At 39.5% G+C, this 26847-nt stretch overlaps 1 long non-coding RNA gene across 2 annotated transcripts in view; it reads right to left on the bottom strand.

The window, feature by feature from the left end:
- The window catches only part of LOC119702642, a 132978-nt gene continuing 106131 nt past the window's right edge, over positions 1-26847 (bottom strand). Inside the window, exons 2-4 of one of the 2 annotated variants that reach the window (XR_005257412.1) lie at positions 2667-2839; positions 263-364; positions 1-157 (exon numbers count right to left, since the gene is read on the bottom strand). This is a non-coding gene — a long non-coding RNA (uncharacterized LOC119702642). Of the gene's footprint in view, positions 365-2666; positions 2840-26847 lie in introns of both variants that reach the window. The other variant, XR_005257411.1, reaches the window with a different exon arrangement.

Raw genomic sequence — 26847 nt, forward strand, 5'->3', positions numbered from 1 at the left:
ACATGCTCAAAGTGGTAAAGGCCATATGCTGTCAAATTGCTTTTCTTCTTATCAAGCAGGGCATTCTATTTTCCTATAAATGTTCCACTAGGATGAACTTGCCTTCTGTCGCTTGAGTTTCGGTTCGATATGATATTCAAACTGAAATGTCTCGATCCTGCTAAATAAGCTAAATTGTTAAGATACTTCCAATACTTCTAGATATGGGGACAAAACTCAGCCTCCAAGTCAGGAAAATGGCAAATGGATAAAAGATACTGACCTCTAACACCTCAACTCAGCTTCTTTTTTTAAAGTAGAACTTCAATAAACCTCCAATTCTAGAGCTTCCACAGTCACTTCACAGTATTTTAAATAGAAAAACCTGAAAAACAATAAAACTGACTCTGTCCAACAAAATGCTTACAAACTGTTTAGCTTTAAGCATGGCATCAATACCTGCTAGTTTTCTTTGATGAAGATACTTACCTTGCAGCAGTTAAGCATGTGCTTAACTGTTTCACTGTGAGTCAATAGCCTTATAAAAACCAACAATGTTTTAGCAGGAAATAACATCAATACTTCTGTTTTTAACATATACAATTTTCCAGAAGATCTAGTTTCAGCAACCATAATTTGAATTAGCATGCCTAGATACTCAGCCTGCACCAACTGTTGGTGCTCCACTGATTTTAAGTAACCCACTGAAGATACAGCCTCAGGACCCCAAACAGTGTGGGTAGCCCTAACAGCTCTCAAAGGCTGAAGGCTTGGAGCTCACTCAGAGAGGTTGTGCTGGATTTAGTGATAATGGCTTAAGAGGGTACTTCTCCCAGCTGTCTGCAGCAGTCCCCCACCAGAAGCTGAAACAGAGCCATCAGAAAGCGATATGGTCCAACCCTCATCCATAGAGCTCTGAGCCAGCACATTAATTTTAACTGCCAATGGTCTGCAAACTGTAACAGTTGATAAACTGGCACTTGCTTACATCTGCTGCCTCCACTAGTAAGGTGGAAGTCTGAAGCAAAGTGGCATGGTAGACATTAAGGGCAGTAACCCCTTCCTCCACCCCAACAAAATTAATAGCACTTGTTTGCCAGAGCCCTAATCTGCTCAGAGTAGAACATTATGTTGAAAGAAGCAACTCCATTTAACTTCGTTTGGGGGGAATGAAGAGCAAGGATTTTCTACATTTCACAAGGCAGTGAATGGCAAAGAATTAGCGTATATACAGTACCCCTTGTAATTTTAATTCACATTGCCCCCTCTCAGTGAATAAATCTTGTTAAACCTTATCCTCTCGGAGACCATCTGGATGAAAACTATTCAGGAAACGTCACCATTGGTACAAGAACTTAAATCTCACCATAAATCTCAGCATGTCAAAGCCAAGCATGCATGCCTTAAAGAAACTCTGCAGCTGTGACTCACTCAGAGTTGCAGACATGTGTGTGCAAATGGTGCCTCCTAAGAAACACACTGCTACATTTCAGTAACTCTTAAAAACAAATGAAAGCAAACTCAGGAATTTTCTCATTTTCAAATAGCTTTACCCCATTTTTAGTGTAAATGAAACAAAACAGTTTAATAAAAGCTACATAAAATTTACTACCCTATTATAACTGTACTGGTTCAAATGATCTCCACCCTTGTCCTTATCTTGCTCTGATTACTTCTCCCTGTCTTCCAAAGTACATGTGCTAATGTGGCAACCTATGCTGAAAATCGGAAATCATGATTACTTTGCTCTGTAATCTGATTGCCTGTATAGTTAGACACCTGCCTTCCTGGCAAATTTCTTTATGGTAACAGGGTAGGAGCAGGTTGGCCTTTTAAGTGCCAGATACTGACAAAACAGCTCCAATCTAAGCTTAGTGAGAACACTACTGTTATCCAAAAGCTCATATTCTCCTTTCTCCACCCCAAACCTTGTACAACTGTTTTTACAAAAAAGGATTTTATATTTAGCTCACTGACTTCAAAATATGGTGAAACATAATGCAAAATACACAAGACAATCCATCCAGTAAGTGAAAAAATAGGAAAGTAACTAAGAGAAATAATCTAGACTTAATGATTTGACAAAAAAAAAATAAATGGGGGGGCATAAATTCAGACTTGTTGAAACAAAAGGTTCTGCAAATTTTCTTCATTTTCCTCATTTCCATATAGGGAAAAAAATCCCAGAAATACTGGAAAATTACTAAAATTATTGACTTCTGGTAATCTTAAAAAACTATTTCTGAAAAAGATTCAAAAGGAGCTTGTTCAGAAGCATTTTTCAAGCAAGGAAAAGACTTATTAAATATAGGTAAATCCTAAGCAGTGCATTTTATTTTCATTTAGGCAAAGTATTTTACTTGACTCAAACTGAAATTTTTCAGTTTTCTGTCTTCTGAAAAATTTCCACTTTGGAACTGTCAGACAACTTAAAGAACAGCTACTTTAACACTGTGAAAGTAGCTTTGGAGCTTGGGAATAGGTTAATTAGATGTGCTAGATGAATACAAGTTTCATCAGCCAAAGCAAATAGAATATTTCTGATACATCAATGTACCACAATTGATGAGCCAAGCTTTCTCCAAAAGTTGTGCAGGTTTCTTGATGAGTCAGCAAAGTAACAGTGGTGGACTCAATGATCTTAAATTTTCCAACCTGAATGATTCCATGATTCTAAGATTACTTACCCTTTTTTTCAAACACAAGTGGACTTTACCCTTTAATTCAAACACAAGTGGATCCAGGTTTCTTTTTGCAAGTTTGTCCAGTTCTGTGCAGCTACATATCACCACGGTGAAGCATCTCAGCCACAATCACAACAGCAGACATGACCTGCTAATGCAGGCTCTTACTTGACTAGCTATTTAAAAAAAAAAAACAAGACAAAAAAAGAGGAACTCAATTAGCCTTAGAGGTAATAGGTGCTAGAAAGACATGTCAAGACTGCCCTGGTGGCCCCCTGTAAAGTAACCATCCTTTCTCCACAAGTGAGAAATATTCAGTAAGAATTATCAGCTGCCACTGGAAAAGCAATGCTGTCTGGGCCTCAGTAAATGGGCTTTAGCATACAGTTGTCTAAGAACTGCAGAAGGAACCAGCTGTATCCCCCACAAAGGAAACATTTGCTAGCTCAGAATGCAAGATGCTTGGCAATGCATTGTTGACACGCAAGGTGTATTGTTTCTTGTTTTTAAAGCTGTATCCCATGCTGGGCTCTAATTCCTCCCACATGAATTTCTAGACCAAACTGGGGAGCCAAATGAGGAAGGGGTACTGTTTTTCCTCTGCCTGCATAGTCAATGGATGAAGACACGTGGGCTGAATTAACCTCTGGAGGTGCATATCACTTTCCAGCATCAATGGGGGAGCCTTGGGTGATTAGGTACTAACTTAGGTGCCACAGTTTTATGCTTGAAGTCAGGTGGCTCAAATCCAGGAGCAACTGTGCTTCACCTTCTGTCCTAAATTGGTGCATGCTGCTGCTACACATTGCAAAACAAATAGCAAAGAGTAGTAGTTTTCATGGAAGTGATAACAGCTAGTATAAAAGTTAGTGCTTTGGATCTAAACCTAGAATACTATTATTATTACAGGAATCCAGCCTGTTTCATATGTCCTTTAACTTCACTCCTTCAACTATGCAGTGCTGCATAACTGAACATACTGTGTAAGATTATTTCCACTTTTCATGGAAGCTTCACCCAGAGCTAGCCACTACTGGAAGCAGGACAGCAAATTTTCAAGGCCAACTCGCTACTCTGGTACAGTAAATCAGTTGTTCCTACAGAGAGTAGCATACAGATTTTTTTTTTTTTCCAACGCATAATACAAGGAAAGGATGACTCAAGCTGAGTTTCACAGGTGAAGTTCAGATGAGTTCAGATCTATTCAAGCCCTCTCAATGTTTCCATATGCTTGACTCAAGTCCAAACATTTAATCGAAGCTCCAAACAAAAACTTCCAATGAAGAAGCAGAGCAGGGAATTGTGAACTCTGCTTTCCAGCACTAAGGATTGAGCATTTTTTTTTTTTTTTAATAATCTGTCATTTGTACTTTTTCATACTAAAGGTGACAGTCTAATTCACATATGACCAACACCCATAAATCATGCTGGGGGGAGGAAATATTCATAAATCCATATCAAACAGAACCCAAATTATGACAAATGACATGGCAGTCATAAAATTGCACAAGCACAACTCACCAAGTCATTAATTTCATGGCCGTGGAAAATAAACAGACACATTTTTTTCGCAGCCCTAATAAATTTTAAAAAACTCAAAGAATGGTCCATCTGCTTCGAATAATTTTTAATTTCCTATTCTGTCTCGTTCCCATTAGCTATTCCACTGAGATATTTGCTAAATTCTTTCATTTGCCTCCTCCCATCTGTATTCAATTACTCTATTCCCAAATAGAGTTAGTTTTTCTTTCTCCTAAGTGCAGTACAAAATATCCCCACCTGTACCTTAAAGCAAATGTTATGTGTGTTTTATTATCTGTTAGACTCTATGAGTCATTCTAACTCGATTGCCTGTGCTGAAAGACTTGGAGGGCAATCTGATTTTGATGTTTTCTGGCTTTGGTGAAAAACACCTGCCTGATTCTCATAGCTAATCTATTAACTTGGTAAATGCCTCAACAGATGTTCTAGAATCAGCTAGGGATCAGGGTCTGTCCTCGTGACAGCGTCCGCTTGTAAGCTTGAAATATTTAAATGTTCAGAGATCAGAGGCCAATGATGTGTTTTGGGTACAAGCTTTCACTAAATCATATTTTTTCAGTCAGTCCCTGGAGTGCATTCCACATACAATAAGTGGCTGGAGCGTTCTGACTGAGCAGGCCAACAATACAGGCCTCCTTGAACTTTGAAGGCACATGAATTTCAAGGCAGCATTGGCTTCTTTTATTGAAAAAAGGAACACATTTTAGACTGTACCGACACTGTTCCCTTTTAAGCTACATGTCTTTTTTTCCAGTTCCTTTTATTTCTTCCTAATGAAACCCCTTAAGAAAGTATAAGGCTTGGCTTTGAGACCTCCCTTTCCAAGGATAACCTAATGTCTCCAAGGAACCTGTTCTAATCCATCATCCTCTGTTTGGGTCAGGACTGGTCTGCATGATTCACTTACTGTGTGCCTGATCCTCCACTTTTTAACACTGATTTTAATCCAGGGTTGCTCCACTGACTCTAAACCATTCCACTCTGTAACAGCCCCTGATGCTCACAGACTGGCGGGGATCACCAGAGCAGAGCAATCCCTTGAGAAGGCCTTAGTCCTCCCATAGGAAGGGTGGGATAGATGCATGACACCAGTGTCAAGCTCACATGAAGGGGCTCCCATTTTGAAGTTTAAGGCACTTTTCTGTCAATATAGCACCACCAGAAAAACACAAATGAGAAAAAAAGGCTCACAACACAAAACAGCCCACAACCATTACTGACCTCATTCTGCTATAAGAAATTGCCTCTTGAAAATCAAAGCTGGACCTGAGAGCCTAAAAATGTTCATTACTTTTATGAGCTTTTATATTACCTTGATTCTTGTAAGAAAAGCTCAAGATTGTGATAAAATGTCCAAATGTTTCAAACTAAAATGGCTGCAAGCTCCACTGCAAAAATTTTCTCAATGAGATCACATAAAAGCAGAACAAATAGAAAGCAGGAGACCTTCCTCTGACCTTCACTCATCACTTGACTCTGGTCATTTCACTCTTTGTTTACCTCCACTTCTTCATTTGCTAAATGGGTGTGATTAATGCAAACTTACTTTGTTGTTTTAAAGCTTAATTAGTTAATGTTTGTAAAGTGTTTTGAGATCAATAGAGTAGTATTACCAACATATTCAAAATCTCATCTCTGCTGCTATTTGCTCTTGGAGGCTTGACAAAAAAGATTTCACTGTTCCACATCTTCAATAATCCTCAGAAGCAGCTCTGATGTTAGAGCTCTCATATAAGTGATCAGCAGATGGAGTTGGAGGAGTGAGAAGGGTAAGACAGATTCTTACTCTTACTGCTGTTACACATGCTGCTTTCTAGAAAACAGAAAATATGAAGGGAGGGTTGATATCAAATACTTAATCATGTAAAGGAAAACACTGAAAGTACAGAGAACTGCTTATGTCTATTCTGAAATTACTGCATTTTTCAAAAGCACCCTTCTGGGAAAGCCATCAGCCTCCAAGCCTGACAAGAGCTGGAGGAAGGTTCAAAATGTGAGATGAAGGAGAAGAAAGAAGAAAGGTTCACTAGAAACTGTGTTTCCAACTGAGGATCTAGGGTGCAATTCACTTCATTAAGGAGGAAAAAGAGATTTTCTGTCTGTAATCAAATGCGAAAGAATTTGTCATTCTTAACTTACCTTCTAGAAATAGTTTCTTTTTTCAGTTTTCAGACTGTACCTCTGCTTAAACTAAACATAATCCTCCCCTGCCACTGAGATTAAAAAAATTGAACTGGTTACTGGAAAGATAGAATAACAAAGTTTGATTTTAAAGCATAATCCCTGGAATATTTTTATTATAAATTAGGCAGATATTATAGAAACATAGAATACGCTGAGCTGGAAGGAACCCATCAGGATAAATGAGTCCAACTCCTGGCCCTGCACAGAACACCCCAAGAGTCACACCAGGAACCTCAGAGCATTGGCCAAACTTGAAATCTGCTTGAACTCTGACAGGCTGGTGCTGTGACCACTGCCCTGGCGAGCTGTTCTAGGGCCCAAACTTCCTCTGGTGAAGAACCTTTTACTAATATCCAACCTAAACCTCCCTTGCCTCAGCTTCAGGCCATTTCCTCAAATCCAGTCACTGCTCACCAGAGTGAAGAGATCAGTGCCTGTCCCTCCTCTTCCCCTCAGAGGAAGCTGTAACTGCAGTGAGGTCTGCCCTCAATCTCCTCTTCTCCAGGATGAACAGACCCAGTGATCTCAGCCGCTTCGCATTCGGCTTCACCTCCAGACACTTCACCATCCTTGTGGCCCTCCTTTGGACACTTCCTGATAGTTTAATAATGCTTTTTTTAATACTGTGATGTCCCCAGGACTCAAGGTGAGGCTGCATCAATACAGAGCAGAGTGGGACAGTCACCTCTTTTGTCCAGCTGGTGATACTGTGCCAATGCACCCCAGATATGTTACACTCACTCTTCACTTCTTGTCTATTTTGACATTTTAAAAGTGGTATCACCAGAGGTAGATGTGATATGATCAATGCATGTGGCAATTCTAGGCTTTTTCTTGCAGACTCACCAACCTGGAGTTGATCTCCAGATTGAAGCAAGGTTGCCTGCCTACATTTTACTTTTGCAAAGGTTAAGATTATGGTTTGGGATCCTCTGTAATCTACAACAATTTAGAACCTTTTGTTTGTATTCCACACATCTTTTCTTCAGTAAACATTTGAAAAGAAAGTTACCCTTCAGATAAACACAAGAAAGAATACATTTTTCATATCATATTCATGCAGCTCCATTGATACAAGTTTTTTACATTTGTAAACCCTGTGGTACAAAAGAAGTAAACAAGGTATAAACCAAGAATAATTCAGTACGATGTTGTTATAGCTGTCCACAGCAGAGGGTGCTAAGATTAAAGAGTTAACATTTGGTGCAATGGGAGCAAATTTGCAGCAAGCAGAGATAGATGTTTGTTGATTAGTGAAGTAATAAAGACATTGGTTGACTCTTCATGAATGATATCTCTGCTGTTTGGGTTTTTTCCCTGAAATGCAAGTTTTTCATAAGAAAGGCAGTACAACATCCAGAGCAGAAAAATGATGCGTGGTTTCATGCATCAACAATTTTACTTAGAAATTGAATTTAGCTCACACACTAATAAAAACAAATCAGATCAAACAAACAAGAAGACTGTTCTCTTATACTTGGCCTCTTTTTTCCCCAGAAGTCTTTAATTGTTCTCAGGAAGACACATTTATCTCACACCAAAATCAGCCTTAAGTAACTAAAAGCACAAAATTCAGAAATACTTCTGCCAGTGAAACTGGCTGTTACTGCAATGAAAATGAGCTATCTGACTGATAGCTTAGCTTCTATTGTGTTCCAGTGAAAACACATCCTTGAATTTAGAGCTGTGTAATGACATTATTACATTAAACTTGTTATTTGAAAATAGACAAACAGCTCCAAAAATATCCTGCTACCAGACACATGTTTGGCTTCATCTCTTCAGAGATGACTGAACATGTCATTAAGTCCTCCCTCCTTACAGCTACCAACCCATTGGTTTTCACAGACTGTTAAGCTTGCTCATGGGGCAGAGTGAAGCAGAAAGAAGGGAAGAAACAAAAGCCCTGAAGTATATGCCCAAAGGCTTGGAAAGATCACAAGTTTGTGAGGGATTACCAAGTCTTTGGCTAATGAGTCATTCTGAATTCAGAATAGGAGCAAGTGAAAATTTTTACTTTTTGATGCAGTGTCCTTTTTCAGTAGTTGTTCATCTTCACCACACAAGGGAAGCCTCCTGGATTCACTGCTCCATCATTCACACTCACACCAGGCTTCTCTCCCATTGAGCCCAGCAGCAGCAATTGAGGTTCTCACTTTGAAATACCTTGGAAGCTGTCATCCTTAGCATCATCTCTCTGACCTACAACACCAAAATCCATGACAAAAAAAAAAAAACTCAAACCAAAAAAAGCCCTGTAAACAACATAAAGCAAACCAAAACTCATAAAACCCCCAACTTTACAGATATCAGCAATCAAGATAGGTTTTATGCTTTCTAGTTTTGACATCAGATGAACTACTGATTTATACCAGAATGGGAAGTCACAACTGGGGACAGAACAGATGATTCGACAGTTCTGCTTAAAAGCACAGTATACTCGTGTTGCAGAAAGGCATGAGGGAGAAAAGAAGGCTAGAAGACAGCCTTGCAGAGAAACCCCACATACACTGTGTCTGGAAACCTGTTGGAAATCTAGGCTTTGACCATCAAAGCAACTGAGGCAGCTCTCCACAGACACCTACTCGTTTCAGCAGAAGTTAGGAGGCTGAATGGGCACTGGGGTGATCAGCATTTTGAGGGATCCGGACTTCATAACTCCCTAAGACCTTGGTGCATAGAGCCCCAGTTTCCCATCTTGTGGCAGGATGGTAGGAATCTGGTTACTGATGATAAACCAAAAAGAAAAACACAGTAATACTCAGTAGAGCATATACACAAGTCATAATGGAAGAATTCCTGTTATGATGGGCATCATAATACTGAAATTCATTTAGCCACCATTCAATTACATACTCTTTTTTTTCTTTCCCCTCCAAGTCACCAGTCTCACTAAGCATGACTGCTCATTGAAGAGTGAAGACAAGTAGTAAATAAAAAGCAATGAAAGCTGTTTTACATCTCTTTTCATCTCCACTACGCAGCTCCCTCAACCTTAAAATTTAGGGGAATAAAGACCAGGTTTTCTATGCAGACAATGAAAAGTATATGCATTGAATGTCAATTCTATAGGAAAGAAAAGAAGTGACTGAAAGAAAGAAACCCATAAAAGGAAATGCACCACATTCTTCCACCCTCTACCCCAACAAATCCAATTAAACTTGCCAAGACACACATACATGCCGTCAATCATTCCAGATCCTATCCACCCTATCAATATTTCAGCAGCATTTCACTCTCTTACTTTCCAGGACTATGCACACTCCACACAGCATGCATTCATTGTTCCCCATGCTCCTTCCTTGCCCCTCTTAATCAGTCACAACAAGTCACATTCATTCCTTTCCTGCACCTTATGCTACACCAAACTAGCTGGTTAGCTGGCACAGACAAGCTTCTTTGTGCTCCATTGATGCTTTGGGGCTTGGCTGGGTGGGGGGGAGGGGGGAGGCTGTTGTTTGTGGTTTGTCTGTTTGGTTTTTTTTTTAAAGGGTGAAAGACAGGATGCAAAATATGGCTATTTATAGACAAAAGGACACCGACGAATTGCGTTCATGCTTATAAAACAATTTTGCTTATTGAAATTTGCTTAGTGAAATACTGCTAGCCAGTTGTAGTGCCTCATTTTAATGAGCACAAGGACAGGAGACTCAAAATTTCTTGTATTAACAGATGCAAAAGTTTTCCAGAGTCCTTACATATCTGACATGGGCATTCTCAAAGCCTGCCTAGACACAACATCATTATCAAAATAACTTCCATAATTTGGACTTATGTCCTTATGCAAGCTGTTCTGGCTCAGAACAGAACTCAGTCTCCCTAATGGGAAGAGGAGATGCATGATGGCTTTTTCATTCTATCTCATGCACTCTCACGGCTGCTCTTGAGCATGGACATACACAGTAATTCATTTTCAAACAGAAGGATTATTTTGGGTGCACTAGAAAGTACACACTCATATCTTGTACCAGTACAGCAACAGGTCAATCGACTTTCTCTTTGACTTCTCACTTGATATCACCATGAGAAACATGGAAATCTAACATGATGGAGGATTTCACCAACTGTTGGGCTGTCTTTACTGACATTACAGGCAGGAACCTAAAGTGGCCCCAAAACAATGGCTGGGCTTTCAGGCAGGCAGTAGCTATTCCAGCAGAGCTACGTGCCTATAAAAATTTTTCCCTTTTCCAGTGTTGTTAAGTCCTGAGCTGTTCCAGTAGTGAGTGGATTCCAAGCTTGAAGCTGTGTTCCTGCAGTGAGTTCCTATTCCATTCCTAGGACAGGATGGGAGATGGAATTAAGCTATCCAGATGAACTCTCTCTTGCCATTAAAAACTGAGCGAGCATTCCACGAACGTTTAAATGAAACTGAAGCTGCGAAGTTAGCGTTTAAATTCATTCTGTGTTAAAGTTGCTGTGAAACCATGAATCTTTTATCTCTGAAATTTTTTTTACTGGTAACAAGAGAAGCTTTATAATCTTAGAATTCACATTTTGTGCAGTAGCCTATTAAAATTTCACTGGAAATTAGGGTGGTCATACAGAGAGAGAGTTTTTAGGAGTGTATCTGAAAACTGAAGGTGGGACTTAGAAGAGCATTTTTAGACTCAGAAATTTGACTTCAGCAGGTGGAAGGCTGTGGTTCCAGAAAAATAAAAATCCCCTTTGCTAAAGAGAGAAAATTTTTCATCTTTGCCTGCGTCTGTTTCAATTCAAGGAAGAGTACAGACTGATCATTAAATCCAATGTATTGTATGTATTCCAAGCCAAATATATCCAGTTGCACCACTGGTCTTCACTGCCTGGTGGCTGTGCCAGCACATACAGTGGTCACCAGTGTATTTTCGTGCCATTTCATTCGTGCACTCCAGCCCCCTTGTATGGACATGTCCTGGATAGCATAACTTCATCTCCCATCCTGGAGAGAACTGAAGTACATACCCTTGGGAGGATCTTGTTCTGCTTCCTCATGCTGAGGCATGGCACGCAGTCCTCTGGGGCCCACAGAAAAAGCCGCTTCATCATGCCTTGAAAGTGCAGGCAAGGCCAGCTGCATGTGGAGCACCACAGCTTCCTCCAGCAGACACCCTGCTAATCATTTGAGAGTGGGCTGGGATTAACAGGACCCGAGTAAATAAAGGCTTCTTATTCAGATAGTTAGTTCACTACCTTTTTCAGCAGTCTTGCTGGAGAGCTATACTTTGGAGAACCCGAATCCGTAATCTAAAAGGGAGTTTCAGAGCTCCTTTGAAGCAATACTTTCTAAAAACAGGAAGGGAGCTGTGCAAACTTGGATCCATTGTAAAAAAATGTAAAAATTTCACTCCGCACAGTTCCAGCTTTAATATAGTCCTAAAAGTTTTGAAATCAGACTTTCCTGAAGGTGCTGTCCAGAAACTATTTCTTCCTTGACCCTCAGAGTTAAAAAGTTTTCCCCTTTTTAACTCTGAGAAACTTGCTTCCGCAAGGCAAAAATCCAAATTTTCAGAAGACAGAGGAAGAAAATGGGAAAATGAGGAAACCTGGTGACCATTGCTCCTCTGGGCAATTATCTATCCTGTAAATAATTAGTGTTTACTCACTTAGGTAATATGGTTATCTGCCAAACACAAACACTGCTTGCTGCAAATAGCTCAGCTAGAAGAACCAAAGCCAAAAGGAGCTTCTGAATGAATCACCAATCAGACATGACCATAGGGCACCTGGAGAATATTGACTGCAATGTGACCCATTTCCTATATTTGGTGAGCAATATGTGATTTCCAAATAAACTGGAAAATGACTTTATGACTAAAAAAAGTCAAAGTTGTGCAGTCATGCAGTCTGAGTGCCAACTACTTATCTCTGGTAACATGAACACAGCTGACTTGGGGATTGCCTGGAGGCCTCCAGGACACTAGCAAACACGGCATCAAATGACTCCAGCACAGCCTTTTCGGAGAATTGTTTGACATAGAAGGATGCTGTGAGTCACCCTGGTTTTATGTGCAGTGTTTGTGGGAAGCCAGTGCAAAAAAAGAGCTGAGGAGCATTCAAGAATGTAGCTGGCAAGGTGATGACATGTGATTCTAATAAGGAAATTACAGTTTTTCTCAGCCCTGGTTTTGGTAAGGGGTCACTTGCTGCAATGTGTGGAATTTCTTTAGAGTGATACATCTTGCACCCTGTTCTCGGGAACACAGTGGGCAAAGCTCCCAGGGTATGATTGATTAAAATAGCTACCACATGTTTATCTGTGTATTTATCTGATGGTAGAAACCATGTGTATACACACACGGCAATTCTGACCTTAATTTACAACTAGGTCACCTGTTTTCTACTGCACTAAGGATGTTATGAGGTAAAAATCACAGCTGAAAGGAGTAAAGCTCCCTCTGTTTATGTTGGAAGGGAAAATGAGTTCTGAAGTACTCAGCAAGACAGATTTGCCTGTGAAGGATGCTTGCATTCTGATATTTGTTATAGTGCCTGCTCATGGAATGTGGAGAGAGTAAAACAACCAAAAATGGGTGCCTAAAGCCAGCATTCTCAACAGGGGGCAAATAAAGCTTGCCAACAGGGAGTTCAGAGGAGCCTCTGTCTTCTGACTTCCCATCCCTCTTTGCAATTTAGAACCTATCTTCCCAGATCCTGACCTTGGTAACTCGCATTTACAACTTACAGCCTTGAACATATGAGGCTTGGAATTACAATCTCACTTCTCGGAAATGAGGAAGGGCTAGGAGCTGTTGTCTTTCCTAATATATCCTACAAGAGTATGTGCTCTAATGCATCAGCCTGGGTTTTAGGTCCTACACATGGAACTAGACTTCTGAGAGAGCCTGTTGGTGGTAGCCCAGTTGAATGTGCACTTGAGCATTCAATCTGTGAGTCTGGGCGGGTTTTGATTAGAGCAAGGCCCAGAATGGGCCAGCAATCTCAACATCAAGCAGCATTTTTGGTCGTTTGACAACATTAACATCAATGGATTTTATTGTGTCTTCAGTGCTGGGTGACAGCCAAATGGATTTTGGACAATCTAAACAGTTTGTCACTTAGACCACTTGGTAGAACAGCCTTGTCCTCCCCGTCATTTCATCTTCCCCAACGAGCCTCGGAAGCTATCATCCTTTCTATGCCTCTACTATTCCTTTGTATACTTCCCTTTAAACCAGTCTACCACCGGAGATGCCATTTGGAAGCTTTGATCTCAATTAACATTTTACTAGGTAGACACTTAATGTGTTCCTCAGTCAAAAAAAAGGGAAGGATCCTCCCACAGATTTATTCTGATTGTTTTTCCTGTTCCATCACACCACTCAATTCCTGAAACCCCATCCTCACTTGTACAATTTATAGCAGTCAGAATATGAGGAACACCTGCATGTTTTGTGGAGAAGCAGCTAGCCTCCTCCTACTGCTAATTGACTTTGAGTGAATGGAGCAATGTATTCCTTTCCCAATTATTCAATCAAATTGAAAATTATTGCTAACATAGCACCTGGACAAGCTGCCATTTATCAAACAAACAAAACCCCACAGTGAATGAACTGTTCTCATCCTTCCTTCCATTTTCTGACACCGTTGTTACATATTAGGTGCAGTTAGCAGAATGTGTTACCTAGGATTTGTATTTGAAGATAAGAATTTCAGACGTAAACCTAACTGTATTTTCCCTGCAGGAGTGTATGGGGACATGGAACAGGATTGAAATTGTTCATTCTAAAGACGGCAGCCAGATGCAGTCTGTGTCTGACCTTAGAATTAGGTGGGTATTCAGATCAAAAGCATAGCTTCAGCACTGTCTCTGGCTGGCTCCCTTTCCACAGATAAACTGATTTTTCAAGGTGTTCTGGAAAACACTAATTTAAATTAATATTTTTAATTAGTTTTTAAATTAATTCAAGTTAAAGTGTGTTGTTACCATCATGTCATGAAAGACATCTAGAGAAAAGGCCTCCAAATGAGGGACATATCCATCAGTCAAGAGATTGATAGGGCTAGTACCAGTCTTCAGCACGCTTTCTGTCAGATTTGCAATTTAATGGGCTTTTACTTAAAAACACACAACCCTCCCAGCCACCCCACACCAATCCAAATACCGGATTATTTGGAAAGACCTAGACCGGGATGATGCCTGCATCTTTAATGTATTGTTTATATGTAGCATCTGAAAATATGTATTTCTTAGAGACACTTCTTATGTTACACTGTTATTTGAATGCGCATGCACAGTTTCCTGTGACAAAAGATGGTAAATAAGAGCCAGTAAAGGAATAAACACAAACTAGGAAACAGAAATAAAGAGAGACTCACCAAGCAACTCAGTGCAACAGTAAAGCAGCCAACAGCACTGAAGTCATTGCTTTATGCTAATTTCATCCCAAGCATTCAGGACTTTTGTTTCAATAGTTTCATGCAGACCTCCTGAGTAAACTGCAGCAATATTCTTCCATTAGCAAGACAAACAAGTCCATATTGTGGGAAAATCTATAACCTTCTAACTCCTCCCCAAAACGTCTATCGACAAGGATAAGGCTGTTGAACTCTGAAAGACCGCTGAAAGCTCCTTGCAAAAGGCTATGGGACTGCCCTTGATGAAAAAGAGAACAGATGTATTTACTCCTCCCAAGAACAAGCTCTCACAGATGAGATTTGAAGGCCAGCAAACTAACAGTCCTTGAACAACACACATTTCAGATTTAGGTGCAGTTTACATGCCAGTGGGGGCTAGGGCCTGAGTCAGGCAGCACAGCCGAGGTTCCGCACACAAGCCCTGTATCCACACGGAGGGTGTGAACTGTGAGGGCTATAAATGTAGGCTCTGCTCCACTAGATCCTATCCATGAGTCATGTCTGGCTTAAAGGGGGAAAGGGACTTTGGTTGTGCTGTGCAGTCACAACCCTTCTGGGGATGCAGAGACACTTTTACAGGCAAGTAGGGAATACATTCAACTCTTTACTTGTTCAAGTCGCACCTTGACAATCAACAGGGTCCTACATAGACTGATTTGGGTGAGCTGCTCTTCTTCCCCTAAAAAATTCCCCTTCTTAGCCATGAAATATGAATTGAAAAAAACATTTAAAAATCATGCTAATAAGGAAAATACCTTGGGGTCCATCTGCATTTACATTTCAGACAACCCTGACTCCACAACATCTAGATAACAAACCAGCTTGGTAGTATTCATTTGTTTCAGCAGTTATACAGAGCTGTTCAGGTGCCGGGATTTATCACAGAGGAAAAGGTTTAAGGCTCTCCTGAATTAAAAAAAAAAAACCCAAATCTCAGTTTCTAAAACAGTATCATGCTCCCAGGCTGTAACAATAACAGTTTTTACTGTTGGGTGAATCAGCCTTTCAGATCTATAATTTATTATAACAGCAGCATGAAAAGCCAAGCTGTGTATGAAACAGAGTTAAATTTAGATCTGAAACAAAGGGTGCCCCGCAGAACAGAGGGTCAGCTGAAATACACATTGGATTTCTATGGAGAGGTAGAGCAGTCCTTTGATCAAGAAAAAGCAGCAAGACTCAGAGGAGATGGGCTCCAATCCCAGCACACTTCCTATCAGGACATTGGAAAAATGATCTCCCTCCTTTCTATCTTTATTTCCTCACTGGTGTCACAGGTTGGCTTGAGAGGACAGTAAGATCCTGAAATGATGGACAGTATTTGAAGAGCAAAACTCTTTCAACAGCTGCAGATGAGCCCAACTCCAGATGCTTCTCACACAAACTCACACACACATTGCTTTGTTTCATAAGTGAGATTTTAAACTCACTTTCAAAAGATGATCTATGATCATCATAGACCAAGAACATTAAGTGTACTGAAGACAATGACACTTTTTTTTTTGAGTCAAAACATTCAGAGTCTGGTCCTGTCTCTGGACACAGTGAGCAGACCTCTGAGTGCTCATTTCAGCTGTTTGCTCACATATGTATCAATGTGAGCTGTTAGTTTAGTTAACATTTTATGCGCTTTATGTAATCAGAAATATTTTAGCTGATAGTTTCAAATTGCAAACAAAGATACAAATTTCAGGTATAATGTGATTTTTACAACTATTCATGACTATGTTTGGTTTACAATTTTCTTCTTAGGATTTAAATAAGAATTGCTTTACAAAGCATGGCCTGAGCAGAATCTCTCCTAAAGCTGTTTTTTTATTTGTGAAAAATAAAGAAATTATCCGTTTGCCATCTCAGAACCATGCTTGTGTAGTTTTGTGCATCAGCGCAGTGCCAGCTGAGAAAACTGGGCTTAACAATAAAATTTTAGGCAATTAAAATCACTTTTCAACAATTTCCTAGCAAAGAGGTAGGAGGAAAGGGAAGGGTATTCAAATTCAAAATCCCTGCCAGACCACAACATACAATTTGTTTGTCTGTTCTGAAAGACCTATTTATTAATTAGGACTGTTCCTGATTTGCAAGTGAAATCAGTGCTTGAGAAAGTCATAACCTTCACAGTTCAGTACCTCAGCCTTGAGGCACTCAGAATGCTCCAAAACAGAGGACACCAAGGATGCCCATCACAGTTCCTAAACACTTATATCAAGTATATTAATAGAGATGATGGACTGTGTAACATCACACTTTTCTTAGTTAGGGATGAATGGTTGCAATTTTGTTTTTAAAAATGTATTTTTACTTCTCTGCCAAAAGCAAGGAAAATAAAGGAAGCTTTTAAAAGAACACAAATTGGTGATGGGATTGGGTATATTTCATATTATTTATTTTTTTCAGAACAAACCACACACATCTCCATCCTGGGACAAAAGCAGATTCACGCAGTGTTTGGGCAATATCCTCTCCCAGAAGTCACTGCAAACATAGATAATGCTCAGTTCCAGGGATGTGGTAATATCCTTACAGTAGTCTTCAACAAACCACTGAAGAAAGTCTTTGTCAAGTCCTTTAGGGCCTTTACATAATGTAAAGTAACATAGTTTTTCAACTTTAGATTAGAATGTACTGACACATTCATAACATTCTCAAACCTCAGAAAAAAAAATGCATCATGAGAAAACACTTACCACAAACATGCCTTTCTATTCCAAGGGTACCATCTTTGTGACATACAGGTAACAGCGGTAGGTCTGACTATTTGTTATGTAGTGGTTATGTAGTGAGTGCTATATAAGAGGAAAAAGTAAAATTTTCTACATCAGCATTGACTCTTGACTTGTGACATGTCCTGTGTAATTTTAGCCAGACAATAGAAATTCTAGCTGAACAAACTTTTGTAGAAGAAGGACAACATTCTCCAAATTATGAAAATATGACATTTCTTATTCCTAACAGTGCTTTATAAGGATAGGCATAGAGAAAGGTAAGGGTGCTGCCAGAAGGCAGTGAAAGGGTTAGTTGTTTTGAACATGGTGTGTGTTATGTGGTCAGATGCCACCTATTCATCCCCAGCATGAATTACCTCACCAGGCCTGTGATCTAAACACGTGTAGTTGCTAAGCAATACCCAGTCACAAGGTCTCCTGTAATCCATACCATTTGCTATTTTACTAGAGATGTGCCCTGGTCAGTTTGCTAAAATGACACCCATGTTCCCACATTGGGTAATAAAACTCATATTTACCATTAGGGCTGGTGGGTCTCATAAAATAAATAGTTAGAATGCTTCCTCTATAAAAAAAGAAACAAATAAATCAATAAATAGATAAATTTATCTATTCTGTCTACAACAGCTCTTAATATCTTTTCTTCTCCCTGCCATAACTCCACCCAGCACTGATTGCATGCACCTAGGGTCTCTGTTATACATGACAGCTTTTCATGCTGTAAAGAACATTATTTTTGAAAGAGGAGGGAAGGAGAAAAACTGATCTTCCTTCTTGCAAAAAAAGGTTTGAAAAGTTAATCAGTTTACTAGGGCAGACCATGCAGAGAGGCTCCTTGCATTTGGATAAATTCTTGGATTTATTCCTGGCTTTAAGCAATCACTCCTGATTGACATTACCCAGCAGTCAGAAGTCTGTCTTCTGGAGCAAAATGAAATGGTCATCCTAAACAGAAATGCTTCAAGCCTGGGGAAAGAACAGAAAATTATGGTTTCCTAAGATACTCAAGGACACCCAGATCACTTCTGCAAGCTTGCAGGCTGACAGGACACTTGAACTCTACTCTCCTGTTTGGGTGACATCATAGGACTATGCTAAAGCAAAACAAGCTCATCTTTCAAAGACATGTGGTCCATTCAGTGCAAATGTTAAAAATCATTAATAGAAACTGGCTAAGATTCCTTGCCCCATCTTAAGGATCCTTAACTGTCGTTGCAACAGCAAAATTCAAGTAGGAACTCTGGATATCTGTGCCCTAAGCAGTACTCAGGAGCCAAGGGTGTCTTTTAACACATGATTTGAAGGTCAAAAAACACCCCGACAATAAAGAGACACATGTTATTAGGATAACCACTGGAAGCTGAAAACATTTCTCTCTTAGGGCCTGGTTCTGTGACTCTCACTGAATCACATGATCAGTCACAATCCCTACTCACAGAACAGTCACCCAAGTGAGATTAACGCCTGTGCAGAAACCTGAGCTGGCTGAATGTCACTTGAAAAATTGTGACAGACTGTGAAAGCTAACACCTAAGATAATCTTACTGTCATTTCTACAGGTAGTTTGTCAAGTCCTGCCCTTAAACATCTAGCCTATGTGCAGTTCAAGTCAATGCAAACTGCAGGTGTTCTCTCTCTTCCTAACATACTTTCCAAAGAATTAGGCCCAGCCTACATAATATTATAAGAGAGAAAGAACTTGTTTCATACTTTACAGATTTCCTTTTCCTCCTAAAATGAACAAACTACTGTTAGAATAACAGTTTTAAATAGTAATTCCCAGCCTCAGAGTGCACATCAACAACGTTTGTTTTAATTTCTTTAGGACATAGAGTGACAGGAGCTATGAATTTGATAAACACCTTCAGAACATGTTACGCAGTCACTCCTCTTAATCTAAAATGTGGAAACCAAGCATGAGTCAACATAAAATATATGTGATATAGCATAGAGCATGACAATGGGTCTAGCACATATGGTATTGTGAGAAATTATTTTCTGTGACAGCCAAGTAAGACAATGAACAGAAGATAAATGAATTTCCTGCACTTCATCTATACAGCTGCCTGTCCTGCAAAGACTTACATAGAACAAACTGACAAGATCACCTGGAATTACCTAATCTGATTGGCATTATATGTGACAGATAAAACATCTGTGTGGAGAAAATAAAATGTACTTATCCATGACTGAGTTACTGACCAAAACCAGACCAAACAGTGGGAAACATCCCTCAAAACAATTTTAACAAGTCTTGCAAAGAGGTCTCAAACAATTTATGGTAATGCAGAGACATAGAACTCAGCACACTTTCAGTTCTAATGACAAGCATGCCACAGTTCATTTAAATGTTCCAGTTGTGTGATGTGTAGAAAAAGGACTGGTGTGTAATTTTCAAACTAAAATCATCTGGAAGAGAAAGAGGTGAAACAGGAATAATTCAAAGTAGTATGTGCCAAGAAAAAAAATCTATTGTTGATGTATCAGAAAGAAAGGTACTTTCATCATCATTGTCATGTTCTCTTTTCCCGAGAACAAAATTTCTATCAATGCATTTTAAAATGCTGCTTTAAATCTGGAAACAAATTGCCCTTTAGAAAACCAAACATTACTGATTTTAATATGTGGTGGTTGCAAACAGCATAAACTTAGCAAGTATACACATAGCAGAAAATCTGAATTTTGAGAGGAGATACTCAATGAGATTCCACTGACATTTATTCTCGTTAGTAAAACTTCCCAGACTAACCCAAAACTCATGGGTTTTCCCAAACTATACAAATTATCTCCTTCTCTTCAAGAATTTGTTGCCTATATCTTAAAACGGTATATGAGGTTGCTTCAATTTTGGTGACAGAGGAGCAGAAATTTTTAAGTTATGCATACAAACAGGAGATTTAGAGGGAGAGGACAGAGCAGTGCAAGGGGAATGGGCTGGGTGGAAAGCAGTGAGAGTCTAGATAGAGGACTGCTGTGGTAATAAGTGTGACATGGTAGTTGATGGGAAGGTGCTGCAATTAGGGTGTGGGTGTGACAGCATCAGGGTGATGAGAGGAAAATTACTGTACCAGAGATGCTGGAAATGAACTGGAAGGGAGAAGCCAGTCAGTCACAGCAATGCTCGTTATACAGGTGTCATAGGCACAAGGACTTTGTTTTTCTAGCTGGATCAGGAGGCACAGCATCCAGGCAGCTTAAAAATGCAACTTCCACAGGAGGCTGCACAGGAAGGCAGGGGCCTACATGATCACAAGTTGCCCAAATCCATCTTAACTCCAAGGCCAGGAATCTGCTGAGGTAACCACAAACCACCGTTCTGCCCACTGTGGAATCATTATCAGCTTGGATATAGCATGATTGCAGTGACACTCAGACATGTCCTCCAGTTGCCTCAAAAATCAGATATGAGTAATTTAATCAGAATATGCTATCATGAAAGAAGGCCACTCCCTTCTTGTTAAAAATATCAACATTAATAATGCCCTCTTCTTACCTTAGGCCACATTCTGAAGCTTTTCCTCTTGTTGAGCTAGTGCCTTCAGCAGGACTATTAGGTACAACTCAGCTGTCAAGCATATGTCCTTTAATGAGGACCTTCTTCAGGTAGCAGGCCTCCTTTCATCCATAAGCATGGTACAGCCCCACAGAAATACAGACCTAACACTTCTAACTGTGGATCAACAACTTCTCATGAGATACAGCTGTGCCAGGGGTTCCTCACTGCAGTAGGCCACAGGGACTTTTTCAAACGCTCATCACCTTACAGCCTAATAAGAGATTTCCAACAGGCAACTCTACCTGACAGAACTCCATGCGGTTTTTTGGACTACTCACAGTCATTCCCAGAAACAACCCCAGCTAGTCCTGGCAAGATATAGCTAAATCAACTTTTAAGAGAGTAAACCAAAAAATGGCTATGCAAAAAAACCTCCCTGGGATACAGCACTGCTGCTTCAACACAAGTTTTATATTCCACCTATAATAAATGGAAGACACCAGTCTCTGGAGAGGGCAATTTACAAGAGGTGTGCCATAAAGATGCTTTGATTTTCTCCTCTGGAAAAATTTCAGTCTCTCTACTGTCTACAAGGAACCTGGATAGGCCAGGCAGCAAAAGCACAACAGCAAACTCTTTCCACAAGAGAGAGTTATCAGAAAAATCATCATGAGGATTTTTCCAGGCATGGTAGTCTCACAAGGCAGACAAAAATCTGAATAATAATTATGCTTAACTTTCTCCAATCATTTCCCTGAAAGTTTTTAACAGCAAAAGAAAGTAGACAAATGAATTTTTACATTGAACTACTTCTGTAAATAACATGCAGAGAGAGGAGAGAACCTGGATTAAATTATTAGGAACAATGAAAATTCTTTGGGGGTAAATCTGAAAGGAAAATGTATGCTGTGTTCCACTTGGGAGGATCTGTTTCATGTCACGTATGGCATGAGTTTGCCATGGCACTGCTTTACTCTTGTAACAAAATACTTTGTGAATATCCTGGTCTCCAAAGGCAGACATGAGGAGGAACTAGGAATCCTTCAGTTCAGAGCTTAACCATCTGATCAAACCCATACACTTCTCTTCAGCAGGAGAGAAGCATTGCTGCTGTGTTGTCTCAGACCCTGTACATCCACTCTAATCTTCTTCCTGTTTCATCTTTCCCTGTATTTTCAGTCTGGACAGGTCATTCTGTTGTACTTGAAGATTCACACACTCTCATGGAACTGTTTTATTTCAGCCCTCGCTCAGCAAGCCATGCAACAAAAGCCAGAGAAGAAGAGCGAGCTCTGCGTACTGTCAGTGCTACATACTTCTGACTATTATTTCCGCTCAATGGCTTTGGTTTTATCCAAGGATTATTCAGTTTGGGAATAACAGGAGATTTACATGCTTGCACACAGGTCAAATTACAGTCAGAAAGCACATGTGTTCCAATTTCTTCACCTGCAGATTATTCCTGGTGACTATTCTTTTAAAGCTTCCCTAACTGGCAACAGCAGAAATTACTGTTTGAATCCTGTTTGCAGATGAATGCTGATGTCCTCCTGGTGTTCCAGCAGGATATTGCATTGATATTGAATGATAAATTGTTTCAAATAATATCAGATTAGCTCTTCTAAAGAGTAATTCTTCAATTGGCTGAATAGATCACTAAAATTCAAACTTACTGGAAATTTTTTGCAACTAACTATTTCTTAAACCAAGAGAGTTACCATGTTATTTTGAGTTTTATACCACCTCAAGCAAATTAACATCAACTATAATGCCTTCTCTCTGAACACAGGAACAAGTACCAATGTTTTAGCATTATTTGTGGTATTTCTAAAGGTTTCAGTAGTCATTTGGAGATATTACATAGGAAATAAATAGAGAGCTATGCTGATTTTTCCTCACTTAAAAAATTTTTTTAAAAAGTAAATAAAACCAATGTGAATTTCACCACCTGTCCTGTAACAAACAGGGGGGAAAATGACAGTTTCACAGCTTCTGAGGAGCTACTGTGACTGAAAACAACAGTGAATTCTGGATGTAAATAATGAGAAGACAATGTAGGAAAAAAACATTACCTTACTGATCGAGTTATTCATTTTTAATGATAACGTATTCACAGGCAGGATAAGAAAGAATACTGACACCCAATTTAATTTTCAAGTTTGTCTAAGTTTTCTAGAATCACATAGTAGTATCCAGACATGATAGTAGGCAAAGGATTCCCCTTCACTTTTTGGGTTCTTGTGATTAAGTATCTCCTCAAAAGTATTTACAGTCATACGTTCAAAACTAGTCCCCAAAACAAGACTCTCCACCTGGGGTTACACAGGGTCTAAAATTAAATTAGTAAGTGGTCTTTTCCACCTCCTTAACATGTAGCAATAGATGTCTGGGTAGGTGAGAGAAAATTATAATCTCAAAGTGGGGCTCCTAAATTCACTTACCAGAAGCATTGGGATATCAGGCACTCCCTCTCCATCAGCTGCATACCAGCAGGGTACAGCCCCTCAGCTCATTCAGGACATTGCCACTCTGTTCTTCCTGAGCAAAGAATTTTGGCCACAGCACAGAGGTAGGCCTAACCTCTGGAAGTGGTTAGGTAGGCCACTTCCCTCAGCTCTTAACCCCATATGAGGCTTTCTAGGGATGGACGATGCGCACCAAGAAACATCTTTGGAACAGGAGCTTTAAGACAGAGGCCTATTCAGTGATGGTAATAGATCAGATGGCTTTTTTGTTTGCTTGATTTTAACAAAGAAGAGCTCCATCATAAATCTTCACTTCAAATTTGATTGCTTTATAATATATCATACTGTGATGTAACTGGCATCTGCACTTGGCTCTTATTAGGTGATACCATATGGTACAATTAGAAACAGAGACGCAGAGTGACATTCAATAAGTTAAACTTCATTCAACTATGATTAAACCATCCTCATTCCCCTGTATGTATTCAAGGTCCTAATTTAACTTCTAAAGAAATTCCCATTCAATTCTGCATATATAATTTGCATTTTTGAAATTCTAGATCACTCAGAGAAGCTCTAAGAGACATTCAGCTAAGTTGTTTATTTGCTTTCTTACTACGATGGTTTCACAGTCTATGGCAGGGCCATCCAGATGGGGAAGGTGAGCACAGTTTCCAAAACCTCCCATTTGCAAAGCAAGCACAGGCTCTTTGACACACTGCCTGCCTCCCTCTGGGAGATCTACACAATAGTATTCAGCTTTGTCTTGTGGTACCCATGTTCTAGCTATAGCAGAAAATAAATCTGCAGGTTATCAATAAAGGATTTTTAATTGGCAAGGCTGTTTTATTTATTCATGGGAAGATAAGAGAGTCTTAGAATACCTTCTTTCCCAGAAGGTTAGGGGGTTGCACACAACTCACAAATCTTTCTTGATAACCCTCTAGTTGAACCAGAAATTATATTATGCTTTTGTTCTTTCATGCCTAAAACTGACCAAGCGGGCAATGATTTATTAAGCTAGAGTCTTGAGTCTCCTGCCACACAACCCACTTAGTCACAGTAATGGCTATGAAACAGATCATGCATTCTAAGATAGGCCATAATTTGTGTTCAAGAAACTTGTCTGTTTTAATCACCAAATTTAATTTGCAAAGCCCTATAAAGGTTATGAAGTAAAAAGGAACAAAGCAGCTAAACTTTAGGTTGTAATGTTATGTGTTACATATTCAGAGTAGAAGAAAAAATGAATTTGGCACAGACCCAAAAGATAAAGATTGAATGGCTTCGAATAATTAAATGTAGGATTCTTCCAATCTACACTTTTGCATCCTGAGTCTCTGTTTACAAATAATCAGAGATAAAGCAATCATGTATGTTTCACTTCCTCAGTGAAACACTTAAATTAGAGTCCACTCACAAAAAAAAGTGGAGAGGCTTCTTTTCAGGGACTGAGTTGGGGTTTCACACGAAGTACCATGCATTTTTAGATGCTGATTAAGAACATATTACTTTTGAATTTTAGTATCACTGATTTCAAGTTATATTCAATGCTAGATGCATTACAAAGTAATCAAAGCTGGTGTTCAAAAACTGGAGCTTTCAGGGAATGCACAAGAAAAGAAAGAAAAACCTTCACAATTTTCAAATAAATGTAGTTTTTCCAGCTACTTGAAATTACTTGAAATACATCAAATTCAATAGAACTCACTTTAATGATCTATCGAGAAGACTGAGGCAACTGTAATGTTACTTTTCATGGGTTAACAACCCAATTTTTTGCTTTGAAACAATGGATAATAGAAGATATTATCTATTATGACCATTGCAGCAGATTCTACCAGCTACTTATTATAAAGATGAAAAAGGAGACAGAAAGAGGCACTTTTGGAAGTTTCTCCAACATAAAGTATACATTGACCTTAAATATCACAAAAGATTTATGGTTTTCTTTTCCTGTGTGAATGTGCAGTTAGGAGGAGGCAATGCTCACAAGGAGGAAACAAACGGAAAGGCAGAGAGAGAGTGAAAGAACTGGATCGAAGTGGAAGATGCAAGGCACATGCACAGCTGAGATGCACAGGGGGAGGAGAAAGCACAATGACTTCATGGCTTGCAAAGGTTGGCACCTGACAGAAACAGGCTCAGAGGCAGAGTGCCAGCCAGAAGGTAACATCCTTGTGATAAGGGGATGCTTTCCAGGCTGACTTGGATCATTTTGAGTGTGAAGGGCCCACTTACATCCTGCCACTGGAATTGATTAAGTATCATCAAATAATTTCAATAGCCAGCATCAAGACTTTCCACATTTAATTTTATATATCATCTGCTTGTTCAGGAGAATAAGAGAATTAGGTTTAAGTCACACATGTATCAGGCCAGGTGGGAATTTCCTTAATTTGCAACTTTGCAGTAACAATATGCACTTCAGAAAAGGGAGATATGGTAAATTTCTCCCCATGCCCACAAGCTCCTTTCATGATAACCCCAAGCAAACTGCTTCAATTACCTCTATTTCAGCTTATTCTGTAAAGCAATTACAGTAATATTTGCTCAGTCTGAAGGAATTGGGAAATTATGCTGCAGTTCACAACACGAATTTTCATCCCTGGACTGCAGATGTCATTGGTTGAAATTATTATTATGCAGCAGTTTATTCAGACATAGAAAGTTTCTGTAAGAAAACAGAGACTGGTGAACCATTTTAGTCACCTTTGAAATATTTGTGAGGGATAGATGCAGATCTATCCTAAAGATCTAGTCTAGCATCTATTCTAGATGCAGAGAGGTCTGGAGAGAGATGAAGAAAAGGAGGAGTTAGGAGATGAGGCAGCTGTAACCACAGCAGTGCATCCATCACTGACAGTATTTGTGGGTGACAAAGCCTCACAGGATGATACACACCAAGATACAGGCTTGAACACAGACACATACACCTGCACCATCTTAACAGCCACACATTTAAAATACTGACATTCCTTTGCTATTTCTCCTCCACTACTCATTCAGTGCCCTGAACCAATATATGATTCCAATATATTTGATAGTAGCTACTTTTCAGAAATCGCCCTGCATTTCTTCCCAACATATTGTTTCAAAGCAGCACTTTAAAATGCAGAGATTGCAGGATAAGATTTAATGTTTTTGACAAGATTTACTCTGAATTTTAGACCTGGTAACCTTTTTTAGTGATTGATGAGAGATCACTATTGAAACCTTTAAGTGGGTCAGCAGCGTGTGCAGCACAGATGAAGTGCTGGAAGTACAGAAAAAAATAGACCAGAAAAATGGTCTTGAGGCTTCCTATTAAATACACAGCCTTGCCACCTCGAGCAAAAAGGCACAAAGCAACCACCTAAGGCTTTTCATAAAGGATTTCTATCACAAAAATTACAACTATGAAAAGATGGTGCTATTAAAACATACAAACAAAG

Source organism: Motacilla alba, chromosome 6 (genome assembly GCF_015832195.1).
Source record: "Motacilla alba alba isolate MOTALB_02 chromosome 6, Motacilla_alba_V1.0_pri, whole genome shotgun sequence".
Taxonomy (NCBI): domain Eukaryota; kingdom Metazoa; phylum Chordata; class Aves; order Passeriformes; family Motacillidae; genus Motacilla; species Motacilla alba.